Genomic DNA, 23,301 nt, shown 5'->3' with positions numbered 1-23,301 from the left:
CCCCTGCTCTGTAGAGAAAGACTGTGCAAGAAGAAGACCTAGTGCAGCCAGAAAAAAGAATAAACATTCAACAGTTATAACATGCACTCTTGAACACATGGTTTCAAGTTCTTTGTATCATATATTCCTTACAACATCCTCAGATGGTATTTTACAGAGGACAAAAGTAGAATGATTACTTATATGAATTTGAGTAGCAGTGATGGTGATAGGAGGTATTAGGTTGGTGCAAAAAATAACTGTGGTTTCATACCGTGAATTTTAAATCCTAACTAGGCTTAAACACATCTTTATTCATCAAAATAGGACCCATTAAAATCAACACATTTTTGCCAACAAGAAATAAGTTTGCTTATTCCTGTAGTGTAAAAATCCATGCTTCGGGATTCAATGAACTCTTGGAAAGCATTTTTTTGTCTCCTGCTGGTTGTGGAAGAGTTTTCCCTGGAAAAAGTCGTTGAGATGCTTGAAGAAGTGGAAGTCAGTAGGTGAGAGATCAGGTGAATATGGCAGAAGAGGCAAAACGTCATAGCCCATTAATATCTTGCAATATTAAGAACTGGTGGAGGAATAACAAATCTTTTTTTTTCTTTTAACCAGACGATACTAAGCTCCCTATATATCATGTAATATTCTTAAGTGAAAAGTATTATAGTTTTTATTTTCCCCCCAGTGTGAAAATTCTCCATTTGCTTATATCAAACACAAGGTTGAAGGTCTTAGGAGATATTTAAGACCACAGACTCATAGTAAGAACTGGTTAAAAGCCAAACAGTATCAAAGATATCAAATGGTTGGTTACTTGAACTGCCCCATTATCACCTTCAACTACTGGGTAATGAAAGATTAAATGCATCCAAAAGGTTAGTAAATTTCTTAAAAAAGAAATTAGAACAAAAGACAACTTACAACATTTTCAAACTGACTAGAAATGGATTTTTAAACTTGTGGGATAAAATTACTTGCAATGTGGCTTTTCAGTAATATTGCTACCAATCAAGAATATATAAGGCCTAGTTGGGAGAACAAGAACAGTCTCTGATAAGGAACAGAGCCAGTGTAAGAGATAGAAGATAAAGCCAGAATAGACTCTAAATGCAAACTAAATTGCTGGAATTTTCTCCTGCAAGCAATGGGAAACTATGGGTTTTGGAATTTAAACAGAATTGGTAACAAAGAAGTTTTTAGAAAGTTAAATCTTCTTTACACTGTAACCAGTTGATTAAGAGGAATGTAAGTAAAGCAGTCAATAGAGACAATGTTTTAGTACTTTATGCATGGGAGGATAAAGGAAATAGCAGAAGGAAAGGGATAATTTCAAACAATGCTTATAATAAAGGATGATCTGACTGGCTTTGGAGACCAGGGACCAAATACAATTCTGTAATACTGAGCATGATAGTTGAACCTGGCAGAAATTACAGGACCTTAAAATAGGAAAACTCAGAGAATAAGGTTTTTTTCCCATGGAAAAAAAGGAGAGGAGAGAACTGGAAAGACAATAAATTGCATTTTAGAAGTACTGCATTTAGAATGGGAATTCTGTCTTGCTGTTAACTGCTAGACAGGGATTCAAAGGCCAGAAATGAAAATTTGTAAGTGATTTACATATTCACATTTTCCACGTTTATTTGTAAAGCTTTTCAGTTTTTATAGTAATTCAAGCACATTATTTCATTTGATCTCCACAGGTACCCTGAAATTTGAGCAAGTCAGATATCCCCATTTCCCAGAAGATATGCAAGCACTGTAAGCTAAGTTTCAGAGCTAGAAGTTAACAGAACAGGAACTAAAAGCTAGATAAGTGAACCTTCATGTGGCTAAGTTAGCTGTCTCTGTAAAACAATACCATACTGACTACAGGCTTCCTTTAAAACAACAACAACAAAAAAACCCATTTACATCATTCTTTTACCTTTAAAACATGATTATGGGAAATTCATCTTTTCTCGCTTGACTGCTTCATTTAACTTCACTGCTGTATGTCATCTGCTACCATCACCTCATGGTAAATGGAGGGGGAAACAATAGAAACAGTGATAGACTTTATTTTCTTGGGCTCCAAAATCCTTGCAGACGGTGACTTCAGCCATGAAATTAAAAGACACTTGCTCCTTGGAAGAAAACTATGACACACCTAGACAGTGTATTAAAAAGCAGACACATCACCTTGCCAACAGAGGTCCACATAGTCAAAGGTATGGTTTTTCCAGCAGTCACGTATGGATGTGAGAGCTGGACCATAAAGAAGGCTGAGCACCAAAAAACTGATGCTTTTGAACTGTGGTGTTGGAGAAGACTCTTGAGAGTCCCTTGGACTGCAAGGAGATCAAACCAGCCGATTCTAAAGGAAATCAACCCTGAGTATTCATTGGAAAGAACGAGGCTAAAGCCGAAGCTTCAATACTTTGGCCACCTGATGCCAAGAGTCGACTCATTAGAAAACACCCTGACGCTGGGAAAGATTGAAGGCAGGAGAAGGGGATGACAGAGGATGAGATGATTGGCTGGCATCATCGACTTGATGGACATGAGTTTGAGCAAGCTCCGGCAGATAGTGAAGGACAGGGAAGCCAGGCATGCTGCAGTCTAAGGGGGTCACAAAGAGTCGGACATGATTGAGCAGCTGAACAACAACAAATACCAAAAATTTTAAATAAACCTTCACTAACAATTCCTTTTCTAGAAATTTATCCTATAGAGTATGTTAGGAACAATTTGGGTATGTTACTCTACTTTTTCAACTATAAAATTTTAAAAATCTAAATATAGATTAAGTATTTCTAATGAAAGTCTATCATTCTAATTGAGATGTGTCATCAGTATAAAACATGCACTAGATTTTAAAGACTCAGCATGGGGGAAAAATGGGTTTCCCTGGTGGCTCAACTGGTAAAGAACCTGACTGCAAGGCAGGAAGACCCAGGTTCAGTCCCTGGGTTGGGAAGATCCCCTGGAGAAGGGAATGGCCACCCACTCCCATATTCGTGCCTGGAGAACTCCATGGACAGGGGAGCCTGGTGGACTGGGCTGAACACTGGTGCAGAGAGTTGGACACAACGTAGTGACTAACACTTTCACACACTTTCATGGGGGGAAAAACAAATACAAAACATTTCATTATTTTTTGCATTTAATACATGCAGAGATGGTAATTTTTTAGACATTGTGTTAAACAGAATATACTATTAAGAGAGTCCCCTGGTGGTCTAGTGGTTAGAATTCCAGGTGTTAACTGCCGTGGCCCATCACTGGTGGAGGAACTGAGATCACGCAAGCTGCACAAATGTGACAAAAAAAGAAAAAAGAAAGAAAAAAAAAGAATGTCACCTGTTTATTTCAGATTTTTTTTAATGTAGCTACTGACATGGAATAAAAAAAGCAAGTGAGTTAATTAATGGTACTTCAATATCACCCAGGGGCTTCCCTGGTGGCTCAAATGGTAAAGAACCTGCCTGCATTGCAGGAGACCCAGGTTCGATCCCTGGGCTGGGAAGATCCCCTGGAGAAGGAAATGCCAACCAACTCAGTATTCTTGCCTAGAAAATCCCATAGACAGAGGAGCCTAGCAGACTACAGTCCATGAGGTTGCAAAGAGTCAGACACGACTGAGTGACAAACACACACATACATATCATCACATTTTTATAAATGTACATAAAAACGTTTTATAAAGTTATTCACAAAAAGTCCAGAAAAATGCACGGAATATTGTTTTCACTTAGTATCTCTGAAAAATAAGGATAACTTATTTATCAGGTTTTACTTCCTGTACAATTTGGACACCTTACAAAACACTGACAAAAAATGTGTTACTTTTATAATTTGAGGGGGGGAAAACCACACAGATAACACTTTTTTGAAAGAAAAAATAGTGACTTTTAAAATTACAACTACCTTCTTAAAGTACAAAACATTAGCAGAAGCACCAAAGCCCTTTCAAGAGTTCTAGAACAATTAAGCAAATAGAAGGAATCAAAACATTATCCCTAAGATCCTAAACAAGTTTATAAACAATGCAACAATAAGAAATTTATAAATAAATCACTTAAGCAATCATTAAAACTCTTCAGAAGTCAGGACTTCTTCTACCACACAAAAATGAACACATTACATCCGTAATTTAAAAATGACAGGAGACAAGTTTACCAAAGGAGTAACAGCATTAGTTCAAAGAAAAATTCCAAAACAGACTACTAACACTTTATAATATAGTAAGTCAAGTTCATCTTTCATCATATTAATAATACACAATCACAAACTCAAAGAATCCTAATTACCAAACTCACAGGGTTAATGTTTTTTTTTCTAGGTGCTTATTTGTATGCTTATTTTATAAAGATTTTCTCCTTCCCCTTTAATTTTAGGTTGTCAATCATTTTAGTCAGTTTCTTTCCCTGAAACCCATGTATCACAAGTTGCAGGTCTCTAAAAGTGCACTGTTAAGATATACCAACTTTTGACCTCAAGTGTTTTATAGTTTACTAGAGGGAAAAAAAGAAAGACTCCAAAGGTCAGCAAATTAGTAGATGATTATCTCTACCTAGATGGTTTATTGGTATGCAGTTCAACAACTGGCAATTAAAAAAAAAATCTGCACTGTCATTGAACGAATACCAAATAATCATTTCAGAATTATCAGAACAAGAAAACTGACTAAAATTAATAATCCATAGAGAACACTTTCAGGACCAGAAGTTATGTTATCAAAACAGGAAAGGCAAATTTGAAAAGGAAGAAGACTGATGAGGATACAAATGTCACCAAGTTTAGAATCCACTGAACTTTTAGCACTATAGAATTGGTGACTGAGGATATGAGTAATGTTTTGATTTTGACCAGTCTTAGAAGGCAGTAAAACATAAAGAGGATATTATAAGAAATAAGAATGAATGGTCAATCTGAAAGATTAATGTACAGAAATCCTACAGTTATAAAAGGTTACTAAACTATACATCCATTCAACAATGTTAAGTACTCATTTGGTACAAAAACTTGGGATAGTCACTGGCAAGAAGATTGCTAAGGCAGTGTCTAAATTCTTAAGGAACTTGAATTCCAGTAGGAAAAACAAGTATAAGTGTACAAGCAAACAAACAAACCCTCTACAGAACTTCAATGCTATTTGTAAGTGCTGCACTACAACTGCAGAAAATGCTTCAGGAATTACCTGTAGAAGAGCATCCTAAGAAAACTTGTATAAATGGGAAAGAGTATAAGACCCAAGGCATATATGAAAGGCTTCCATTACACAAAAGGAAAAAAAGTAAACAAAACACTAATTCAAGCACTCTAACATGAGTAAAATTAAACAAATGCTTTCTAGACATAAAATTTTAAATCCCCATAATGAAACTCAACCCTAGAAACTATGCTAACTTTTTAAGCCTATTTTAAAGTGTAGTAAAAATGACCTAGTGAAAAATATCCTTGACTAATGCTTGAGAGTCAATAAGAGAAACTAGTAAAGCTGAGCAGAACTTGATCTCACTACATACGTAAGCTGTTTATAAATAGAGTAACAAATTGTTTTCCCCCCGGCTAACTTTCACTATTATTTCAGAGATAAAAAAAGCTTTACTCCTCAACACAAAATTACAATTATCCATCACTGACTCAGTCTATGATAACCAATTCACACCATTCCTACAAAACTGCATAATCAAATTATTGATAATCACACAAACTATTCAAAATATATCTATGAAAACATAATACAGTTCATTGCTAGTCCATGTAAGTATCATAAAACAGATTTGTATTCTTTCTCTTATTTATGGATAAGCATTTATGAAGTGCTTAATGTATATACCAGGTACTATGCTAATCATTCTTAATACATCATTTCAATTAATCCTCAAAATAAGACTCTGAGGGGATCTGAATATTCCACTTCAAAAGGTGACATTTTTGGCAAAACGGTTATTTTGAGATAAGGCAATTAAAAAAGAGCATACAACAGAAAAAAACTGCCTTCCCCTATCAGACTTAAAAAGCAGAGCATAAATTTCCCTTTTTAAAGGTAACATGAATTTTCATTTGTAAAAGTACCAGAAAGAGGAACTCAATACTCGGAGTTGACTCTTATCAATGCAGATAACACTGACATAAATCTGCATAACAAACCTGACTAAAATAATCTTTATATTCCACTAGTTGCCCCTACATATTTACATTCCCACGATCTGCAGGCCCTAAAAAGCCTCTCTCCTTTGTCTTGTCTCTATGCCACAATTTATCGCTCAGACTCATTGTTACTGTGGTCTCCAATTCCTTCCTCTGTAGCCCTCCATATGCATAAGTGATAAACCATTTCTTCTTTTACTCTTGCCTTCTGTCAGTTTAATTTGCAGAGCCCCAGACAAAGAACCTAGGAGGAAAGAGAAAAAGGTGTTTCCTTCCCTACAACCTCTGAATCAGGCACAAGTACAACCCCATTCTGCAGAGAAGGAATCAGATTTTCACAGGTTAACCTGCCCAGTCACACACAAGTCAAGAAGGTATTTCAGCACCAAGCTGATTCCACAGTATGAGTACTTAATCAGTGCAAGGTTTGTAAGTACGATGTCTATCAGAAAAGCCCATAATTCATCCATTCACATCTAATATTTGTAAAGAAAGCTAATTAAGAACGTGTGAAAGTTAGACACCACCACCCCCATCCATCAATAAACACATTTATGGTCAATACCGAATAAACGGAACTGTTCTGAATCTCAAATTCTCTCAGGCTACAGGAGGTGACTAGGTTAGAACAGTCTCTGGGATGAAACTTACAAGTAAGGGTAAGGTTTAATAAGTAAATGATTAAAAAGTGCAAACTGATAACATCCATCCACTACGTGCCATATTAAGCAGTGAGATACTAAAATAAAAAGACGTAGCCCCTACCCTTAAGGAGCTTACAATTTACAGGTTCAAAGTTCTTCACTTTAATTCAAGTACAATTTAAATACTAAATTAAAGATGTCTTTCCTAAAAAAAAGATTCTAATCTTACCAAAAAGACAGGGTTAAACAAGGTAAGTCTAAAGGCAGGCTAAAATACAAAGTAGAAAAATCCAAGGGCTTTGGAGAAAAATAAACTGAGTTCAAACACCTGCTATCAGTTACAACAGGAATCAGGATAAAATAATCTCTCTGAACCTCTATTTGTTCACAAAGTTGTTAATGTTTAGAACTATATATAAAGGATGACATACTAAGAGATGGGACAAAGGATACAGTTCTGGATAGGGTTAGGGGAAAGGAAAAAGTACTGTGATTCAGCCAAATTAAATACTATTCTCACTATAAAATTGAAATATAAAAGGATAAGGCATAAAGTATAAGGGTAAGAAATAAAGTAGAAAAGAGTAAAATATAAAAAGAACACTGTCCCTTTAAGATGACTACAAAGAACCACCAAATTTCTGTTCATAAACTCTTAGGTATCTACTGATTACTTGTAAGTGAATCATTATTTTGAAAAATGTCTGCAGCTTATTTGCTTATTTGTATAGTCCTCAGATAAATCACCTGGCCAGAGGTTTAACTGTGGGGTTCACGATACAATTTCCTTGAGTGCCCTGACAGTTATATGCAATAATGAAAATGTTCTGTATCTGCATTGTGCAGTAATAACATAGCCACACTGGCCATATATGGCTAACAAGCACTTGAAATGTGGCATGTGTAACTGAAGAACTGAACTCTTAATTTTAGTTAATCCAAATTTAAATAGTCACATGTGGCTAGTGGCCTCTATACTACAGAACAGAGCTCCCGAGAAACACGTGTTCACATGCACCTTCATAAACTAAACTTACAGCAACATTCATGGTAACATTTACTCATAATAACCAAAAGTTAGAAACAACTTACCAACAGTAACGCAGTTAAACAAACCTTGATAAATAATTTTTAAAAAGTTATAAGTCTGCAACACTATAAAAGGAACCCTATAATTTATTTGCATATTATTTAAGCAATTCCGTGATTCAGTCCATTTCAAACAACTAATAAATTCTCTTAATCCAACTTAGTCTCTAAGGGACTATCCATACTTACTTCAAAGCCAGGCCTTTGAGGGCAGTGACTTCATCTAATACTTCCTTATATCCCACCCAAAGTCTTCACATTATAAATATTCAGTATTTACCTATAATCTTCTGAATAAACTAGTTATAATGATTACTTGTAGACCAAAGAAAAACCAACTCATTCATAAGTATCATACAGATAACATAATCAATATAAAGCTGAATTTTAAAAATCTGCTTAAAAACACTTTTCTTTCATACTAAGCATAATACAATTGCATTATAAGCTGTAACTGTGATTAAACAATAATATAAAGTTTTCTTAGTAAAATTTGATAAGACTTTGCAACAGCTTCTGCTTAAGCTGTAAGGGGAAAATGGAGAACATGGGACAAGAAAACAATTTCTGGGAGTCCAGAGGCAGATAATAACAGAGCTAACAAACCACACAACAGAGCAATGAAATCAGTACTACAAAGATAATCTGGTACATGAGGTCCAAACCCAGTCCTGCCACTAACTACTGGAGCAAAATTAATCCAACAGCCACATATGTGGCATCTCTGCCTCTGATCTGCCAAAAAGCACTCATTTTTTTTTTTTGGAGGGGTGAGGGGAGTTAAAATTTCAAATCCAGCTCTATCTGGACAGAAATTCAGAAAGAAAGAAAAACTTTCTAAAGCATCCCTTATGTCCCAAACATTACACAAAAATGAGCACCTAAATATAAGTACTTTTAAAGTACAACCAAATCCTAGCAGAGCACCCAGTTCACTTCACTCACAGGAGTCAGTCAATTAATTTAAATATATACAATCTTACAGGCACTTCTGAAGCACTCAATATACAGAAAACCTACTTCTTAGGTCATATCAAAATAATGCATTTTAAGTGACATTATCAAACATTTTTTGTGACAATGTAAAATCCTCAAAATAAATTATATTTTAACACAAACTCTCGATTTTTTCATGTGAAGCTTCTGATACTACTGTGAAGCCAAACAGTTACAATTTACATGTCCAATAAGCATAATTCAAAAGATAATTTAGCTAGAAATATAAATACAACCATAATTTCTAATATTTGGACAACTACACACTGTAAAATAACATAAAATGGCGTGGTTGTGGAAGCAAATACTTATTAAGTATCTACTACATGTCAGAATATTTTGCTCAGTACCTTCCATACCCTATTTTATCTTTTTCAATCATCTTGCTAGAAGGCAACCTGTTAAAGATAAGGAAAATGAAGGCGTGGCTGGGAATTAGAGCACTGACTAACCTTCCAACTCAGCTGAACCTAAAGTCTTTCTGCTACATTACTATAATTATTTTCATTTTTCCTGCTGACTTTTGCCCAAAATCAAAATAGGCAAATTAAGCCCACAGGCCAAATAAGGCATACCTTGTTTTTATAAACAAAGTTTTACTGGAAAACAGATTCATTTGGCCATCTTTGCACTGTAACAGCAGAGTTGGGTACCTGCAACAGAACTGGTATAATCTGCAAAGCTTAAAATATTTACTACCTGGCCTTTTACAGAAATTTGCCAACCCCTGTCTTAAATTATCAAAAATGCAAAGAACCTCAGAGGCCTCAAAACTTCAATGTTTAGCATCTTTGAGACAACTGTTAACTTAAGAAAAGAAGGAACTTCAAAATTACATGAGAAATTGCTTGAAACTTTATGTTTAAATCATGATAAGCTCAAATTTATAAAAATGATAAAATTAAACAGCTGGATTATGAAGTTACTGAACCCTTGTTATTTGTTTTGAAGGGAAGATGGTAAGGTATGGGATCTCCGTTTGGGGTCTCAGTACCCCGACCAGGGATGGAACCTGTGCCTCCTCCTGCAGGGGAAGTGCAGAGTACTAGCCTGCCAGGGAATTTCCCATGACACTTCATTCTTAACAATTAAACTGTCTTCTGGAGTAGGAACTGATGGAGGAAAAACCTCACAATTCACCATATTAAAACATATTTAATAAACATGTATCTTTTTACTATGTACCTACATTTTTTCAAGAAGAACATCTTCAGTGTAGCAAAACAGAGCCTGGTATTTTAAGTAGTTTATACTTGACTTCACACTTTTTAATATATTCACTGAATTCATTACACTTGGATCAAACCAAACATTTATGTGATTACTCGAAGGTCTATAGTTGATTTTCTCGTGTTGAAGGAGCTTTCTTCCCACCCCACCCCACCCCCATGGTATGTGCAATTCCCAGTGCTTTCATTCCAAGCAAAAAATCTCCCAATTAAATAATTTTATCTTCACTCAAAATATACTTCACTATCCAAATACACTTAAACAATTTGCTTAAATTAAGCATGAGGAAATGCTTGATTACAGTGTTATAAACATTTTCTTTCTTCATTTAGTAATTTTAAACAGGAGTCCTATAGTGGTAAAGTACAGTCTATAAACTCCAGTATAGATAGATCAAGAAGTCCTACAACATATGAAATATACATAACTGTTAATGAATACCTTGATTTTGCTGACTTTATAAACACTTTCACAAAATCTTATATTCAGTTTCCTCTTTATTTTTAAGGAAAATGTCAATATCAAAGGAAAATAACCCAAAATTATTTAGTTTGCAACAACTCTGGAGTTATTCCCAAAAACACACAAGGCCACATCAACATTGAAAAATTAATCAGTGTAACTCACCATATTAACAAATTAAAAAAATTCAAATGGTCACCTCAATAGATGCAGAAAGGCATCTGACAAAATTCAACATCGATTCATAATTAAAAACACAAACAAACAACCCCCCTCAAACTCTCAGCCACCTCAGAACAGAAGGAAATTTCCTTAATCTGATTTAGAGAATCTACAAAAGGACTTACATCTAGCATTAATTACACTTTGAAGGTGAAAGACTGAATGCTCTAAGATTGTGAACAAGGCAAGGATGTTCCTTTTCAACCCTACTAATCACTGGAAGTCCTAGACACTGCAAAAAGTCAAGGGAAAAAAGACATACAGGAAAGGAAGGTAGGTTTCTCTATTCATAAATGACACGACTGCCTCCTTAGACAAATTCCAAGATATCTACAGGAAAAAGCTCCTAGAAGTTATAAATGAATTTAATAAAAACTCAGAATACAAAGGCAACATATAAAAACTGATTGCATTTCTACATACTAGCAATGGTCAACTGGAAAGACAAGGTGTTAAAAATGACATTTGCAATAGGACTAAAAAACTGAAATACTTAGGTATAGAACTAATAAAACATTTGCAGGATCTACATGTTGAAAACTACAAAACACTCATGAAAGAAATAAAAGACCTAAATAGAAACAACATGTTCATAGATTGGAAAACTCTATTTTGTTAAGATGTCAATTATCAAACTAATCTACAACAATCTCATAATCCTCAGTTCAGTTCAGTCACTCAATCATGTCCAACTCTTTGTGACCCCATGGAATGTAGCACGCCAGGCCTCCCTGTCCATCACCAACTCCCGGAATTTACTCAGACTCATGTCCATTGAGTCAGTGATGCCATCCAACCATCTCATCCTCTGTCATCCCCTTCTCTCGCAGTCTTTCCCAGCATCAGGGTCTTTTCCAGTGAGTCAGCTCTTCGCATCAAGTGGCCAAAGTATCGGAGTTTCAGCTTCAGCATCAGTCCTTCCGACGAATATTCAGGGCTGATTTCCTTTAGGATGGACTGGTTGGATCTTCCCGCAGTCCAAGGGACTCTCAAGTCTTCTCCAACACCACAGTTCAAAAGCATCAACTCTTTGGCGCTCAGCTTTCTTTATGGTCCACCTCTCACATCCATATATGACTACTGGAAAAACCATAGCTTCGACTAGATGGACCTTTTTGGCAAAGTAATGTCTCTGCTTTTTAATATGCTGTCTAGGTTGGTCATAACTTTTCTTCCAAGGAGCAAGCATCTTTTAATTTCATGGCTGCAGTCACCATCTGCAGTGATTTTGGAGCCCAAAAAAAATAAAGTCTGACACTGTTTCCCCATCTATTTGCCATGAAATGATGGGACCAGATGCCGTGATCTTAGTCTTCTGAATGTTGAGTTTTAAGCAAACTTTTTCACTCTCCTTTTTCACTTTCATCAAGAGGCTCTTTAGTTCTTCTTCACTTTCTGCCATAAGGGTGGTGTCATCTGCTTATCTGAGGTTATTGACGTTTCTCCCAGCAATCTCGATTCCAGCTTGTGCTTCATCCAGCCCACATCCAGTTTCTCATGATGTACTCTGCATATGTTAAATAAGCAGAGTGACAATATACAGGCTTGACATGCTCCTTTTCCTGTTTGGAACCAGTCTGTTGTTCCATGTCCAGTTCTAACTGTTGCTTCCTGACCTGCAAAATCCTAGCAAAATGTATACATATTTATAGCAATAAGCTGATTCTAAAATGTAGGCAGAAGTACTAAGATAGCTAAAACAATTTTGAAAAAAAAAAGTTATAGAACTCACATTACCTGATCTCAAGACTGAATTTTAAAGCTGTATTAATCAAGACACTGTGATACTGTCAGAAAACAAAAAAAGTCAAATACAACAATGGAACACACAGGAGGCTAGAAAGGAACCCACACAAAAGTGGTCAAACGGTTTTTGACCAAGAGACAAAGACAAGTCAATGGAGAAGAGTCTTTTTCACAAACAGACATGGGAACAACTGGACAAACAGATGAAACTCAACTTACACCTCTACACAAAAAGTAACTAAAAAGTATAACACAGATCTAAAGGTAAAATATATAATTTACAGAAGAAGACAGAGGAGAAAATCTTTGTGATTCTGGTTTGGCAAAGAGTTCTTTATACAATGCCAAAACTGAGACTCATAAAAGAAAATACTGATACTTTGCACTTAACCAAAATTTAAAACTTCTTTACTTCAAAAGACACAGCTGAGAAGGAAGGAAAAGGCAGGTCACAGACTGGAAGAAACTCTCTGCAAACCACATATCTGACAAAGACTAGAAAAAAATCAGACAATACGAAAATTAAATTTAAAAATGGAAAAAGATTTGGAACTTGGACACTTCACCAAAGACATGCAGATGGCAAATAAGCACAGAAGAGATGCTAATCAATATTCACGAGAAAAACTGAAATAAAAACCACAATGAAATACTGCTATATATTTACCTATTACAATGACTAAAATTAAAAAGAGTGATCATACCAAGTGTTGATTAGAACGTAAAGTAACTAGAATACTAATACACCACCATTGAGAATATAATTTAGCCTCTTTGGAAAATGTCTCTTACAGCATATAGTTTCCTATACTACTGTGACAAGTTGCCACAAATTTAGTGGCTTAAAACAACGTAAACTTATTTTACAGTTCTGTAGGTTAAATAATTGACACAAGTCTCTCTGATGAAAATCAAGTTGTTGGCAGAACTCCATCCTTTTCAGGAGGTCTAAAGATTAATCCATTTCCTGGCCTTTTCCAGAGACCATATTTTTTAGCTTATGCCCCAAATTCTCCAACCTCAAAACCAAGAACTCTGCATCTCTCTGTCCCTGCTCCCACTGTTAAACCTTTCTACCTTCTCTTTTAAGGTGCTTTTAAGAACCTTTGTGATACACTAGTCACAGCACCTGGATAACCTCAGGATAAACTATATTTTAAAGTCAGTTGATTAATTCCAGCTACAACTTTAATTCACTTTTGTCATGTAACCTAATTTATTCATAGCTTCCAGGAAGCAGAACATCTCTGTTGGCCACTATTCTACCTAACACATATTTTTTAAATTAAACATACACTTCCCACATGACCCAGACATTTCACTTGGAGGTGCTTATCCAAGAGAAAAGGCGGCTTGTGTTCACATAAAAACTTGCTGACCAAGATTTATAGCAGCTTTATTCATAGTCCAAACAAAAACTCAAATGTCTTTCAACTGGTAGATGGATAAATTGTGATACATCCATACACTGGAACACTACATTCAGCAATATAAAGAATTGTTAATACACTCAACATGAACAAACACTCAAAAGTATTATGCTAAATTAAAGAAACCAGACTCAAAAGGCTAAACATTATATAATTCCATTACCTGATATTCTAGAAAAGCCAAATTACAGGGAAAGACAATAATCAATATCAGTTGCCAGCAGTTAAAGACTATAAAAGAACAGCTCAAGGGAATTTCAGGTGCTGGAACTGTAACTGGGAGTCTCAATTTTGGTAGTTGCGTAGCTCTATGTATCTGTCAAGATAACTGTACAACAGAAAGAGTTAATTTCACTTCACCAAAATTAAAAATAAAGTTAAAGCCTTTGTGAAAGAAGGAAAATAACTATCATTTCTCACCCATCTGACTGGCACAAATAAAAAAATCTGACAACGCCAATCTGGCAATTCTAAATGTGGATAAGGGTGACTCATATACTGTTGGCAGGTCTGTAAACTGTTACAACTTTAGAGTCTTATTTGGCAGCTAGCAAAGTTGAAAATGCACATCAACCTATGGCCCAGCAATTCATCCCAGAGAAAACTTTACAAATGTGTTCAAGGAGATATGCACACGGATGTTCACTAAACATTGTCTGAAACACTGAAAAACTGAGAATAACCCTTCAGTGAAGGAATGAATTAATTGTGGTTAGTGGTTATTTAAAAAAGAAAAGGAAAAAATGCATAAGGGAAAAAAAATCAACTCTGCTGGCTCCATGTATGATTTTTGAGAAGGGTTTAACTTATCAGTTTATTTAATAATAGTATATAATGAAAAGAACACTGTACTGGAAATCTGAAGGCAAACATTTTAACATTTAGTTCCAACTCTGCTGCTAACTAATCTATCTATACACCTCACTTTCCTTTTCTTGGAAAATGAAGAGGTTAGACTATACAAAGACTAAGATTATTTCCAACTCAACAAGGATACTGATACGAAAAATGGGCCAAATTTCTTGTATGTCTGTGATGAGCTTTTTAAACATATAATAATCATTCAGAAAGATCATATAAACTCCTAAACTCACCCTACTAACTTGGTGGTAGTGGTTTAGTCGCTAAGTCGTGTCCAACTCTTGCAATCCCATGGACTGTAGCTTGCCAGGCAGGGTCCTCCGGATTCTCCCAGCAATACTGGAGTGGGTAGCCATTTCCTTCTCCAGAGGATCTTCCCGACCCAGGAATCAACCCAGGTCTCCTGCACTCTAGGCAGATTTTTTACCGATCGAGCTATGAGGGAAGTCCTACTACGTTGGGCAACCCTCAAGTAAAATTTGCACATCCTTTTGTAGTTTATCATTCTAAAATATGTTAATATTACTGAGTCAATCTTCTCAAGTTCTAGTCTGTGTGGCCAAATGTCATTCAACTACATGGTAAGATTTACTTTAACAAAGATAAAATGATGAACTTCTTTCTGTATTTTTCTACAGAGTTCCTACACTATAAGAGCTTCCGCTTGCTACAATAGTATAAAAAGCCTTTTAAAACCTGTAACATGCAAATCTACAGAAATTTTCTAAATAATCAGTAGTTTACAATCCCAAAGAGTTTATTTAACAATTTCATTATCCCAATACTTACACTTCAAAGACACCAATAACCAGCATGCCACTTGAAGAATTTATTAGGATATTAATTTCCGGTATAAACCAAAAGCATAATTAGAACACCATCATTAACATGTAACACTTAAAAAAAAACACAAATATTAACACCTTTCACCTTGTCATTAAAATCGAAATTTCAAAATTTTTGTTCCAAGGGCTTACCAAATCTAAATTTTCACGATTCTAAACGAGAACGGAGACAAAACACACACTGTGTAGTACTTCTAAAAACCTCCTAGGTACGAGATTTTAATTTGAACGTCAACTGCCAAGAAAAACCTTTCGACGGAAACCTAAATTCTTAACATCTTACTGTATGTCGATCAACTAGACAGAAGGTGAGTTATTATCATTAGGAAGTTACATAATTTGTACCCAAGACTGTTTAAACCCTCTCGTTAAACGCAGCTGACAACAATTTACAGGCTTCCAACTTCAACCTGCAAACTTAAATTATCAGAAACCATGAACGGGATTAGACTTTTCTTTAAAAATGGTTACGAGGAAGTAAGAACTGTTTATTTGTTTCAAGACTGCAGCGAGGAGCCGAATACCAGCAGCTGAGTCAGGCAGAGAAACGACGACTACATTCCGTCTACCAAAGGAAAGTGTTCTTCGCCCCGCCAAGATCCCCGACCCGGCCTGGAGAGAGTCCGGAGAGTTGCGAACCCCGAGGCGCGGGCGCAGAGGGCAGGCGCCTCCCTGCACCTCGGGCAGGGCGGGCCGGAGACCTGCTGTGGTGGGTCGTTAGCCAAGGCAGAGGGAGCGGGCACCGCCAAGCAGCGTTCCTCCGAGGGACAAAGGTTGAGCTGACACCCTCCGCTGCCGGCCGGGCTCCCGCTGCCTGAAGCAGCCCGCGAAGCAACCCGGGGTCCCGCCCTGGCCCGCGCGTGGGGGAGGGGGTGAGCGCGGCCGCGCCTCCCCCAGCCGCTCGCTAGGACCTGTTGATTAAGACCTCCACACCGAGCCGCCGCCGGTCAGCCTCTTACCTCCGCGCCACGGCGACTGCCGCTCCTCCCGCCCCGGCCTCCTCTAAACACTGCAGAAACGACAGCTTCCCAGCGGCACTTAAAATACCGGATAAAGAATCCAGAAACTCGATTCCCTACCTCACAATCTTAAATCCCCGCCCCCGCCCCACCGCCAGTCGCCGCCGTCGCCGCCAGTGACTCCACCTCGAGACCGCGCGAGACCGGCCCCCGCGGCTGCCGCGAGACCGCGCACGCGCTCCCGGGACTCTGGCGCAGTGGGCGCGCCTATCCCAGCCGCTCCTCTGCACGCCTGCCCGCTGTTTGGCAGAGAGGCTGGCGCGATTCGCCCAATCCCGAGCCGGCGCGGAGAGCGGGCCCGCTCATTGGTCCGCTCTGCAGCTCCTGAGGGGCCGCCCGCGCGCGCAGTCGCGCGCCTCAAGTGGAAAACGCGAAGTGTTTCGGGCTTTCAGGCTCTAGGGAACTGCTTTTGGCTTGAGCTCACTGGCCAGGTTATGTGAGGACGTGAGGTTTCGCTAAGACGCAGTGGGCGGGCTCACGCTTTACAGACCTTTCTTATCTCCCTGAATGTCCGTCAGCTGCTGAAGAAAATCTGGTTCCCCTTGAGGCGACTCGTCATGTCCTGTGAGGCACGTCACACAATCTAACATTTGTGTAGAAAAGAACCATGACATACCCGAACACTTGGATGTGTGTGGTGTCCCAAGAAAGAATTCTCTGCTACCATGGAAGACTTCACAAAGCTAGCAGCTAGGACCGAATTCTGAAAACCAGACAGGAAGGATGCCACAGAAGAGGGCCACAGCTGTTGCACAAAACAAGTACCTGGGCCAACCCACATCCAGTGCAAGGAAATCCATATGAACAGTCTTCATGATTCCCTGGAAACTGTTAGCCATATCCAAAAAGGAAAGGAAACAAAAAAGTCTGTGTGTGTGAGAAGAGGGATCAATTTCCTTTTCTAAGTTGTTAAATACGTGAAATAAGTAATAATTCAAGAAACTTCCTTTAGTTCCTCGATGAGTTTTTGTTTGTTTTCCTTTTAGCTCGGGGTTTCTCAACTTCAGCGGTATTGACATTTGGGCCAAATAATTCTCTGGGGGCTGTCCTGTGCAATTTAGGATGTGTAGCAGCATCCCCCCTGGTCTCTTACCCACTAGATACCAACAGCACTACTACCCCCATTTGTGACCATCAGAGATGTCTCTAGACGTTGTCAGAGATCTCCTGGGGGACAAACTCACCTCCAGTTAGAATCATTGATGCAACTTTTCAAAGTAATGGCCTCCATAGAAGGTAGTCTCTCTTTACCCATCACTTCAATTGCTTGGCCTCAAGCAGTTTGCAGAAGACCCCACCCAAATGAACTCTTGCTTCCACAGCTGTTTAGACTCCTCTGTCATAGGATCTTATCCCAGTAAAATGCTGACAACTATCTGTGAGATAGCAGCTACCGGCCTCAAAATACGTGGACATTCCTTTGTGAAGTGCTATACAAATGTTAATTATTATTTTTACTTTCTAAAGGTATTTTCATCTTCAACGAGTGTAGAACCTATGGCAAATAAAAAGTTTATTTTCTGGTGAATAGAACCATTCCCAGAATCCCCAAGTCACTTAAATTACTTGTCTTATGTGCAAATGAAGGACAGTTCAAAGAATGGGCAGTATAGAAACTGGAGGCAAGGTGACTGGATTTGAGTTTTAGCTTTGATATTAACTAGTTCTGTGATTTGGATGCCTGACAAGTTTCCCTGGCCTCAGTTTTCTCATGTGTAAATCAACAAGTTAACTACTTTTTTCTCTTTCTAGTTTTAAGATTCTGGAAGTCTCCTTCTTATATGGAATCTAACATGGATAGCATCAACGGTTGAAAAAATATAATATTCATCCTCAAATAGAATAAAATGGGCAATTTGTGGTTGAAGCTCCAGTCAGAAGAATTGTCTATCCTTGTCACAAAGCAGTTCACCCACTGAATCACCCTGGCAAATTTGTAAGTACTTTGGATGAGTAATGAAAGCCAAACTGTAAAATCAAGTGTACCATGGAGAGTAATCATAGTAAATACCCTTCCTCCTTCCTCATTTTGGCATCTGCTCAGCCCATCATCTGACAACAGCTTCTATTACATGTTAACTTAATAAAATATTGTGCTATTTTATGTCATTAAAGGTTTTGGGGAAGTATATTAATACTGCATTTCAGATATTTGCAACAACTCTGTCTGAAATCTCAGTTTTCAAGATTCTACCATTAACCATTAGATATGAAATTCTTAACTAAGGTTATTATATCCCTTTGGTTTTATCACCTCTGTGTACCAGTGAAATCTGAATTTTCATAACTGAATTGATAACTTAATCACTTCATAATTGTATGAACCAGGTGATCAGAAATAATGTAAGTTAAAAGAATACTCACTGATTCAGATGCTATGAATCAACAGAGAAGTTATGAAACAACAAATTAGTAGGCATATTAATTATTCAACGAATATCTAAAAATTTCTTAAATGCAAAAAAACCCAGAAAACAAACCAACAAACCATAAACTTTTCTAATTTAATTGGGCTTAGTTGTTATTATTTTGATATTTTATAGTTCTGTACTTCTTAACCTTTCATAAACTTAGCTAGAAATATTATGACCTTAAGCTAGGAACACTGTGTAGTTGTTGCCATGTGGAATGGGAGGTCTAACTGTCTGCCTTTAGCTTTGGTATCATTCAGTATAGGTCAGTATTAATTCAACTCAATCAACTTTCATGTTCACTCATTAATTTAAGATACATACATTGAGTACTTCCTCTGTGCTAAGCACTGGGCTGTAGGGAATCAAAACACGTGACAGTTCCTGTCCTTGACTATAAAAAGGTAAGAGAACAGACAAGCTAAGACACGTTCACATAGGTAAAATACAAGGGAAAGTATGGAAATAAGGTGCTCTGTGGACTTTGAGAAAGGTAGTCTTATACTAAGAGAAGCTTTACTAACTTCTAATGGTGGGGGTTAGGGGACAAGAGAAATGGAGAGTAAACTACTATGAAAATACCCACAATAATAGGAAAAGATCTCACATATGGCTTTTAAAAGATAGATATAAAATTTTAATCAATTTGAATGACTGAGTGTAGTCCACAGAGACAAATATGGGCTTTTTATAGGAGCAGCAACTAGTCTACAGTAACTTCAGGGTAGGATATTCATTATTTAGGATGTTAGTCATTTATCACACTTTTATTTGTACCCTTCTTTGCTGGTTCTGTGCTAGGCTGAGGATGTGAGGAAATAAAACATGACCCAGGAGAATTTTTATTTTGGAGGGAGGATGTAAGCAAATTTGGAGCTTGGAAATTTATCTAATGAAGAAAAGTCCAAGACTGAATGCCAAGCGAAAGGAAATCAAGTTTGTTCTCCTTGAAAAGGACTATAATGTTACCTATATCTTTTCCTCACCAAGCTCCCAATCAAATCTCTATTTTTTTAATGTGTTCATCTCAGCAGTCACTTTGATTCATATCCATATGTGAATACCTATGACTGGATCTGGAGTGGTACCTGTGCTGAACTCCAAAGAGCTGAACTCTTAACGCCTCATATGTCCTCTTTCACACCCTCTCTGATTGTGAGAGATATAACTCCATCACCACCACTCTGATTTAACTCCACCATTGCTTCAAAGCAGCCTTGTGAAGAGCCACATTCTTTTTTCTTTTCCCATTTATTTTTTTATTAGTTGGAGGCTAATTACTTTACAATAGTGTAGTGATTTTTGTCATACATTGACATGAATCAGCCATGGATTTACATGTATTCCCCATCCTGATCCCCCCTCCCACCTCCCTCTCTACCCGATCCCTCTGGGTCTTCCCGGTGCACCAGGCCCGAGCACTTGTCTCATGCATCCAGCCTGGGCTGGTGATCTGTTTCACCCTAGATAATATACATGTTTCGATGCTGTTCTCTCGAAACATCCCACCCTCGCCTTCTCCCACAGAGTCCAAAAGTCTGTTCTGTACATCTGTGTCTCTTTTTCTATTTTGCATATAGGGTTATCGTTACCATCTTTCTAAATTCCATATATATGTGTTAGTATACTGTATTGGTCTTTATCTATCTGGCTTACTTCACTCTGTATAATAGGCTCCAGTTTCATCCATCTCGTTAGAACTGATTCAAATGAATTCTTTTTAATGGCTGAGTAATAGTCCATGATATATATGTACCACAGCTTCCTTATCCATTCGTCTGCTGATGGGCATCTAGGTTGCTTCCATGTCCTTGCTGTTACAAACAGTGCTGCGATGAACATTGGGGTGCACGTGTCTCTTTCAGATCTGGTTTCCTCAGTGTTATATGCCCAGGAGTGGGATCACTGGGTCATATGGCAGTTCTATTTCCAGTTTTTTAAGAAATTTCCATACTGTTCTCCATAGCGGCTGTACTAGTTTGCATTCCCACCAACAGTGTAAGAGGGTTCCCTTTTCTCCACACCCTCTCCAGCATTTATTGCTTGTAGACTTTTGGATAGCAGCCATCCTGACTGGCGTGTAATGGTACCTCATTGTGGTTTTGATTTGCATTTCTCTGATAATGAGTGATGTTGAGCATCTTTTCATGTGTTTGTTAGCCATCTGTATATCTTCTTTGGAGAAATGTCTGTTTAGTTCTTTGGCCCATTTTTTGACTGGGTCATTTATTTTTCTGGAATTGAGCTGCAAGAGTTGGTTGTATATTTTTGAGATTAATCCTTTGTCTGTTGCTTTGTTTGCTATTATTTTCTCCCAATCTGAGGGCTGAAAGAGCCACATTCTTAAATGCAAAGGTCAGTGTTCTGTCCTCATCTTCCTTGAGCCACTGTCAGCATTTGACATCCATGAGCATTTTCTCCTTTTGTCCTTTGGGCAATAGAAGTACCATTCTAACTTCTTTTTCTACCCACTGGATCCTCCTGCTCAGTCTCCTCTGCTTGTTCTTTTTTATATCCCCCTGAATGCTAAAAGCTGAAGTGTCTCAGGGCTCTCACGTACAATATTTTACTTTTCTTTCTGCCTAGGTCTGAACAGACAGCCCTATCACTTACTAGGTGTTTGATCATAAGAAAGTCACTTAATGTCTCCAAGATTCAGTTTCCTCATCTATAAACTGAGGATAATAAAAGTTGCTACTTCCAGTGGTCATAAAGACTAAATGAAATGTCTATGTAAAATACTTAGAACAGTGTTCACCACTATATGCATTAACAGAGTGAAATATTCTTATCATCATGTTCTTTATCACTCATTCCAGCATGATTTCCTCTAGTCTCAGTGACTTTAAATTCCATCTTTACACTATAAACCCAAAGTTTATCTCTAGTCTGAACTTCTACCGTAAACTTTAGAATCACCTATTCAACTGCTCACTCAACATCTCCATTTGAATTTCTAGCTGCTGCTGCTGCTAAGTCACTTCAGTTGTGTCCAACTCTGTGAGACCCCATAGACAGCAGCCCACCAGGCTCCTCTGTCCCTGGGATTCTCCAGGCAAGAATGCTGGAGTGGGTTGCCATTTCCTCCTCCAATGCATGCATGCTAAGTCGCTTTAGTCGTGTCCAACTCTGGGCGACCCCATGGACAGCAGCCCAACAGGCTCCTCTAACCACGGGATTTCTAGGCAAGAATACTGGAGTGGGTTGTCACCTCCTCCTCCTGAATTTCTAGGGAGCATTACAAATTTAACACATCAAACTTTTCATTTTCGTCCAGTTTTATGCATGGTAATGCCACTCTTCCAGTTGTTGAGGCTTTCTTTCCCACTGCACATTCAATCCATCAGGAGATTCTATTTCTACCTTCACAATGTTTCCATTCTCTAACCACTTCTCACCAACCCCACTGCTACCACCCTACTCCAAGACATCATCATCTGTTGCCTGAATGACTGCAGTATGCTCTTCCCACCCATATTTTCTTTTCTGGTTACTGCAACCACAAGGATCCTGCTAAAGTAAAAGTGAGATCAAGTCACTGCTCTGCTCAGTCTCTTGCAGCCCGGCATGATCTCCCTGACCTCAACTTTTACTCCTCTTTTCCTTCTCATTTCCCACCAGCTAGGCTAGCATCTTTGTTGCTCCTGACAGAGTCCAACAGCTTCTGCCTCAGAGCCTCTGCATTTGCTTTTTCTTATGCCCGAAACATCCAATATCCATATGCTTACTCTCCCTCACTTCCTTTAGGTCTCATTTCAAACGTTATCTTATCAGTGAGGCCTGTCTTATTCTAGATAAAATCTAGAACATCTCTCACGCCCCACCTTCCAGCACTCCTTATCCCTTCTCCCCAACTTTATTTTTCACTGTATTTATTCACCATCTGATATGTTGCATATTTGTTATTTTGAATGTAATGGCAAGGACTTTATTTTATTCACCACTACTTATTTTTAGATTCCTCAGTATCTTAAACAGTACCCAACATGTAAACGTGTGTGTGCGTGCATAGTCGCTCAGTCATGTCTGACTCTTTGCAACCCCTTGGACTGTAGCCCTCCAGGCTCCACTGTCCGTGGAATCCTCCAAGCAAGAATACTGGAATGGGTTGCCATTTCCTACTCCAGGGGAATACATAGACAGTACTTGGTAGATATTTTATGAATGAATGAATGAAACAGACGTGAGTATGCAGAATAGGAATGATAAAATGATCAAAG

At 37.9% G+C, this 23,301-nt stretch overlaps 1 protein-coding gene across 2 annotated transcripts in view; it reads right to left on the bottom strand.

Annotated features, from left to right (window-relative positions):
- PALS1 (protein associated with LIN7 1, MAGUK family member) overlaps positions 1 to 17,040 on the bottom strand; it is a 73,448-nt gene extending 56,408 nt beyond the window's left edge. The window contains exon 1 of one of the 2 annotated variants that reach the window (XM_043472324.1): positions 16,611 to 17,040. The gene's annotated coding sequence lies outside the window, so the exon portion shown is untranslated. The remainder of the gene's footprint in view (positions 1 to 16,610) is intronic. The other variant, XM_043472325.1, reaches the window with a different exon arrangement.
- Between the last annotated feature and the right edge of the window lie 6,261 nt (positions 17,041 to 23,301).

This window comes from Cervus canadensis, chromosome 6 (genome assembly GCF_019320065.1).
Source record: "Cervus canadensis isolate Bull #8, Minnesota chromosome 6, ASM1932006v1, whole genome shotgun sequence".
Classification (NCBI taxonomy): Eukaryota; Metazoa; Chordata; class Mammalia; order Artiodactyla; family Cervidae; genus Cervus; species Cervus canadensis.
The sequence above is the reverse complement of the archived record's forward strand: the minus strand, read 5'-3'. Positions and strand labels throughout refer to the sequence as shown.